At 48.3% G+C, this 7,164-nt stretch overlaps 2 long non-coding RNA genes across 2 annotated transcripts; both read right to left on the reverse strand.

The window, feature by feature from the left end:
• Positions 1-700: 700 nt before the first annotated feature.
• Positions 701-3,701, reverse strand: LOC138844319 (uncharacterized). Its single transcript, XR_011379953.1, has 2 exons — positions 3,566-3,701; positions 701-1,059 (listed from the first exon to the last, which is right to left on the reverse strand). It is a non-coding gene; the product is annotated as an uncharacterized lncRNA (long non-coding RNA).
• Positions 3,702-3,725: 24 nt separating this feature from the next.
• Positions 3,726-6,506, reverse strand: LOC138844318 (uncharacterized). The gene is made up of 2 exons (XR_011379952.1): positions 4,483-6,506; positions 3,726-4,357 (listed from the first exon to the last, which is right to left on the reverse strand). It is a non-coding gene; the product is annotated as an uncharacterized lncRNA (long non-coding RNA).
• Positions 6,507-7,164: the final 658 nt, after the last annotated feature.

Raw genomic sequence — 7,164 nt, forward strand, 5'->3', positions numbered from 1 at the left:
ATTTTCCATTTTTAAGCATCAGAATTTTAAGTCTTTACAAATGTTTGTTAATGGTAGCTAGGTATACATGAGCCTAAGTGTGTGAGGGGCAGAAGAAAAATGGGAATTTTTCTGTGCGATGCAACAAGGCAGCAAACTAACATTTACACATCTAAAGTGGATGTGGTTCAATAACCAGGCTGGGGTCAGCCTCTCTCCTCTGCCCTTCATCAAGGGGACTATTAAGAGGTTCTCGGTGGAACTCCGCACCCAGAAAGCCCTTCATCCAGCAATATTCCAGAGAGGGTGTAGAAGGCCCAGACACAGCATCTGTGAACCACCAGTGTGAGTGCAGACTCGGCTCCCAGCTCTTTCCCGAGATCCCGGCCTGGTCTGCCAGGTGCACTCCTCACTCAATGTCGCTAGCATGCTCACAGCTACCAGTCTCACATCTGAACTCTTTCTTGCATGAAGACAAGAACCAGGTAATGCCCTCCTGAGGCAACACTTTTTTTAAGTTTTAAGATTTAACAATTTCTAACATTTTGCCTCCTTCACTTCATAGGTAGATATTATATACGTGTGCATACTTTTTCTTTAAAAACAGGGATGTTAACATCATAAAAGGATTCGTGACAATCAGAATGTGGGGGAAGGAGGGTATATTGTCACATACCAGGTTTAATTCAGTGAAACAGTTTAACAATGATACAACAAAGCCTTTTAAGTCTGTGCAATTCTTTAATGTTATTAAACTTACAAATACACTGAGTGCTTTTTTTTAAAAAAGGATTTTTTTTTTTTTTAATTTTAAAGAGTTAGAGAGAAAGGAAGAGACAGATCTTCCATCCACTGGTTCACTCCCCAAATGGCTGCAACGGCCAGGCTGGACTGAAGTCAGGAGCCAGGAATTTCTTCTGTTGTTTCTTACGTAGGTGCAGGGGTCCAAGCACGGGCCGTCTTCCACTGCTTTCCCAGGCCATCGCAGAGAGCTGGATTGGAAGTGGAGCAGCCAGAACTCCAACAGGTGCCCATATGGGATGCTGGTACTGCAGGCCACAATTTAACTACACCATGGTGCTGGCCCCAGAATTTTATTTAAAAAAAAAAATTATTAATTTGAAAGACAAAGTGACAAGGAGGGAATGAGTTGTGGACAGAGATCTGTCTGCTGGTTTACTCCCCAAATGGCTGCAACAGCTGGAGCTGGGCCAGACCAGGAGTCCAGAGCTCCACCAGCTCCCAAACCAACACTGTGATACAGGATGCTGTTGCAAACTCCGGCTTAACCCACTGCGCCCCAACACAGGCCTCCATACATTTTACTTTAAAAATCCCTTCAGCCTCCTATCTCCCAACCACCTGCAGACAACTACTTATCTATGTTGGGTCACTATAGATTGGTCTGCACGTTCAAGAATCCTATATGGATGGTCTGGCTTCTTCAGCATAAGTATTTTTATTATTTTTTAAAGTTTTATTTATTTATTTGAAAGGCAGAGTTACAGAAAGGCAGAGGCAGAGAGAGAGGTTTTCCTTCTGCTGGTTCACTCCCCAGTTGGCCACAACCACTGGAGCTGTGCTGATCTGAAGCCAGGAGCCAGGAGCTTCTTCCAGGTCTCCTACTTGGGTTCAGGGGCCCAAGCACTTGGGCCATCTCCCACTGCTTTCCCAGGCCACAGCAGAGAGCTGGGATCAGAAGAGCAGCAGGACATGAACTGGTGCTCATATGGGATGCCGGTGCCACAGACAGAGGGTTAACCTACTACTACTACACCACCACACTGGCCCCAAGAGATTACATTTTTAAAAAGTTTATTTTTACTTATTTGAAAGGCAGAGATAGGAAAAAGATCTTCCATCCATTGGTTCATTCCCCACATGCCTGTAACAACTGGGGCTGGGCTAGGCTGAAGCCAAGAGCCAAAATTCCATCCTGCTCTCCCACATGGGTGGCAGGGAGTCAAGTACTTGAGCCATTACCTGCTTCCTCGCAGGGCACACAGCAGCAGGAAGCTGGAGAGGAAGCAGAGGTGGGACTCCATCCCAGGTGCAGGTGTCCCAAGTGCTGGCTTAACGAGCTGTGCCACGTGTCTCCATACACTTTTGATCTTGCATGGGATCTACTTTTTCAGTTATGTCACCATGTTAGTAGTGATTTCAAATTCCTTACCATAAAGACGGCTCCAATTTGGATTCGGAGTTTGGTTCTAAAGACTGCTTTCTCTTGGAATTGTGGCATCGGACATCTTGTGTGGGACTAGAGGCCACGGGAAAGGGTTTTTAATGTGTGGAAATGACCACTTTTCTTTCAGTGGGGCCTTTAGTGTGGGGTTTTTGAGTTAATCTAGAGCCTGGCTAGACTTGAGGTTTGCTGGTTACTCCCAATGCACCACAAACTTCAAATTCATCTACTGACACCTTGGACTTAGGGTGCAGGCTGTGTGTTCCACCCTCAGCTTTCAGTCCAAATTTCGTGCTGTTTCAGACAGGATGGTCTTTCATGCTCTTGTCCCTCTCCTAGCAGTACTGACTTCTGCTCAATGCCTGTTAGCTTAGTGGTGCTCACGGGGGAAGTAGGGTGTTCCCCATAGTTCTGACCCTTGGTCCTGGCGGGAATTGTGTCCCTGGTCTTGGGGTGTGCTCTTTAGTGCTCCTGTTCCTCCTCTAGCTGGAGTTCTGGACCCAGGGTGTAATCCTTGCCTCTGCCCCGGGGCAGCTGTTTTTCCTGTATGATTCCTCCAGATCTGAATGCCATAGAGGGGATGGTGTTTGGCTTTTGTACAGCAGGGAGAGGGGAAGAAGGGTCCAGGAGAGGGCTGTGGTCTTAGAGCAGCGGCCACTCCTTACTTCTGGAGCATCAAGAGGCACCCAACCCCAGTGGGGTTTATGGAGAAAAACCCTGAAGAGGGTGCAGACTCCTGCAGTTTCTGGGCCCATGCTCTCACCAGTGTCCACTTGTACAGGTCCACCAGGTAGCACGTGCTCTCATGTCTTCTCTTTGCCCTGTGCTGGGCTCAGATCTGTAGCCAGTAGGGGCTGGCACTGTGGTGTAGCATGTTAAGCTGCCAACAGTGATGCTGGCATCCCATATGGGTACCAGTTCAAGACCCGACCGCTCCACTTCTGGTCTAGCTCCTCGCTAATGAGCCCAGGAAAGCAGCAGAAGATGGCCCAAGTGCCCCTGCACCCACGTGGCAGAGCTGGATGACGCTCCAGGCTCCTGGCTTTGGCCTGGCACAGTCCCAGCCTTTGCAGCCATTTGGAAAGTGAACCAGCAGATGGAAGATCTTTCTCTCTTTAATCCTGCTTTTCAAATACATAAAAATAAAGCTTAAAAAAAAAAAATCTGTAGCCAGCTGATGCCCTTTGACCTCAGCCAGCTCTCTAGAAGACGCTTTTCAGAAGAACTCTTCTCTCTTGACATGCCCACTTCTAAACCAGTTGACAGTCCCGATTCACGCAGGAGCACAACACACTCCCGCCTGCCCCGTGCTGCCCCCCCACCCCCAGGTTCTGTCACCAAAGGAAGACAATCGACACTAGGTACAGCCGGGGAGCCTTGCAATGACTGCGAAGAGATTACCTTTCTGAAAGATTTCTTTGGGTGCAGGGTGTAAGATGAGTCAGGAGGCGAGAGAGAGACAGGAAGGCATTAAGAAGGGATATCTGCTGTGATCATCCAGGCGAGAGGACAGTGGCTAGGATGAGGGATGTGGCAGCTGGAATGGTGGGAAGTGGATGCATTCAAGATAAATATCCATTTATTAAAATTTGGTTTATCAGAGTAATACATAAACAGCTTTAAAAGTGAATAGTGTTATTAACAATAATTTTAAAAAGTCTCAAAATAACATGCATACAGTACTACTTGGTTTTTCAATTGTAAGCATCATTTTACTTCCCATGATGTAAGATGAGGGTTCAGTGCTTGTACACAGCTTATTCTGTTACCCACATTCCCACACACGTCCGCACTCCCCACCACTCACCCTCCCATTGTAACTATGCTGCGGCATTGGATAGACCAGTAGCTACCGTCTCCACTATGGCTAGGTAAGTTTTAGTCACAGCTGAGTCAGCAGTATATTTAGCTTTCTCTCCTAATTCGCCTGCCATTCCCTGGAGCTCATAATTACATTTGGGTTTCAGTTTGCTTGGTTTTCCTTTAAACTTTTCAACATATGAGCTCTAACAAATACACTGAGAAGTGCCCCAAACAGAAGCATACAGTGTAACAAATACAGAGCAAACACACATGTAATCACCACCCCAAAAAACAGAACATTGACAGTCTCCAGCAGCTTTCTGTGCACAGTGGGATTCTGTGTTGTTTCTGGCCGTGGAGACTCAAAGCCTGGCTCTTGATTTCCGTTGCCTGAAAACAGTAATTATCTCTGATAAACACATCTGTATGTAACTTGTATGTGTAACTTACAGATAGCCACCTAGAGTCCCCACCCTCAGGGATAACCAGCTAAGAGCTGATATGATCACGCATACCTCCACAGCCGTTATACGTGGGGCCTTCTGTGCCCAGTGAGATAGTACGGTTGATTGCATCACTGGTGTCAAGTCTTCATTCTTCCACGGTAAGACCACAATCCATATCCTTTGCCACACTCTCCTGATGTGGCACACTTGTCCATGCATGGCAGGTGCCATGTGACTTGCTTTGGCCAGTGGGATGATAGCGCATGGGACACTGGAAAAGCTTAAAATGCGCTTATGTGATTTCATTTGGCCTCTTGCGCTTCAGCAACTGACCATGACAAGATGTTGCTCTTGGTAGCTGCAGCTTCAGCATGGGGCCCACATGGAACTGCCCAGAGCAAACCTGAATCCAATTCATGAAGAAGTGCCCATCCCCACTACACTGACCATCAACCCAAAACACAGCTGACTGGCTGCACTCAGCTCAGATGAGCTCAACTACGGCTGCCCCTGAGACCTGTGTGAGGGTAAGACCAGAGAGTGCAAGCGAAAGCGAGCACAAGTTTACATGCAATGACTGGCCAGTAAACTGCATGGCATTCCCGGCAGCAGGACTGAGCCTTGATACGGAGTTCTGGCTCCAGCTGGGCCCTCCAACTTGCTACAGCCAGGTCTCCCCGAGCCTGCCCGGGCAGCGGCTGCCCTGACCATCGTCCCTTCTCTGACAGGGATCCCTAGTGGCGCATTTCTCAACCTTACCCCTCACGGGCAGCTGCAGTTAGTATCTGTTTCCTTCCAGTTCTTCCCCCTGCAGGCAGGACTGCTTCAGGGTGCCCCACTCCTGTCCCCCCAGGCTGCTTCCTATCTCCCTGGAGGCTCGTCCCTTTCCAGTCCTCGTCCGCAAGGCCAGCGGTGCCTTCCGACTCACCTCCAGGACGAGCTGCTTTCCTCTCTGCCACCTGGGAACCCCCATTTCTCTCCGTGAACAGGCTACTGATTTACAAGTAAATGATCTACTTTGGTCAGCACCCCATGTATTTGGAGTAAGAGGTGGTGAGCTATGGGAATCAGCTCAGTCTGTCAGGTTGACAAAACCTGACATTTTTCTAGATGATTAAAAAAAAAAAAACACAGTTGAAATTATGTACACAATTTTCTCACTTTTCTGTTTAACAACATATATTTCCCAAGGACTTGTTGTCCTGGTGTTTCATCTCTCAATCACTACTGTTTAGCACAGGGCCAGGCTTGTGGTCACGAACAGTGTTTATGGAATTAAGAGCACCTTTCATAGAAATGGACGCTGGACCGATCAGTGGAGAGGGGTGAGCAAGGCAGCGGGGACAGACGCCCGGGGAACGGGCACAATGCCGCACATCAGGCTGTGAAGTGCCAGCAGTATGCAGGCTTCCTCAACCCTGGAGCTTCCCAGAGCTCCCACAGTCCCCAGGGTCCTCCCTTTCCAGGCATGGCACCAGTGGTTCCCCGTGGCTGAGACGGACTCACAGGCCGGGCGCAGCAATGCACTTCCCAGCCGCCGCGGCCCCCTTCTTATGCAGTAGAGGAGCCAAGATGACCGTGTTGACCCAGCTGACGCAAGAGAGACGCCGAGTCAGAAACACTCAATCCCCTTAGCAACATCTCTGAGAAAGGGATTTTGCCATCCTCTAAGAACCCCTGTGTGGAGGTACCTAGTGAGGGGCTTCTCACGTTACAGTCACTACGACTCTCTAGTGATTATGGGAGGTGAGATAAATCCAGTTTGTAATTTGCTAGTGTCTAAAAATTCCGGCTATCAGGAAAGAAAAACAGCCTAGTGGTTCAGAATACCTGCCTTCTACATCAGAGCACCTGGGTTTGCAGCTCCAGCTCCTGACTCGTTTCCTGCTATTGTATAACCTGGGAGGCAGTAGCGATAGCTCAACTGTGTCCCTACTACCCACCTGCAAGACCTAGATTGAGTTTCCAACTGGGCTTCAACCCCAGTCTGGCCATGACTAATGAAGGCATTTGGGGAGTGAATTGGCAGATGGGCACTCTCTGTCACTCCAATAAACAAACTTTAAAATTGCTTAAAAAAAAAAAAAAAGGAACAAGAAAAAGAAGAAAAATTCAAAGGAGACGGAATTACAGACTCTTAGAGGGGAAGAATGGCAGAGGAAAAGGGCAATGCTGGCCTTTGCACCAATCAGAAACTTCACTAGCATCTGTTGAAAACCTGTGCCGTTCAACGGGTGGTTTTTTCTCATATAGATTTTACTGCCATCTGCTGGAAAACTGTCAGGAATGCTCCAAATGCACGCTGCCGTGGCATCCCTCTGGACACAACATCCTTCTACAGCATGCAATCTGTACACTCAAAAGCAGAAACCAGTGCTTGGGCCAGCTCCACCACATGCCACACACTTGTTGGGCACTTCCCTTGCATCATCATCTAATCCGAACAACTGTATAAAGCTGACAGGTAAAGAAAATATTAGGACACGTGGGGCAGGGTAGAAGAGAGGAGGACCTGGCCAGGAAAGGGCAAGTGGGGGCTTCATCTGTTGGTAATGGGGACTAACTGAGGCGGTGGGTTTATGGGTGTGTTACAGCTTTGTGACATGGTACCTGCCTAACAAGTTTCTACTAGTTGTTGAAGCTACTTGTGAAGATTCAGAGAGGTTAAGTAACCGAGGCAGAAATGAGACAGAACACTGATCAGAAGCAGAATCTCTGCAGCCCCGATAGGTTACCTCTCTGATGCGGTTA

This window comes from Oryctolagus cuniculus, chromosome 11 (assembly GCF_964237555.1).
Source record: "Oryctolagus cuniculus chromosome 11, mOryCun1.1, whole genome shotgun sequence".
Classification (NCBI taxonomy): Eukaryota; Metazoa; Chordata; class Mammalia; order Lagomorpha; family Leporidae; genus Oryctolagus; species Oryctolagus cuniculus.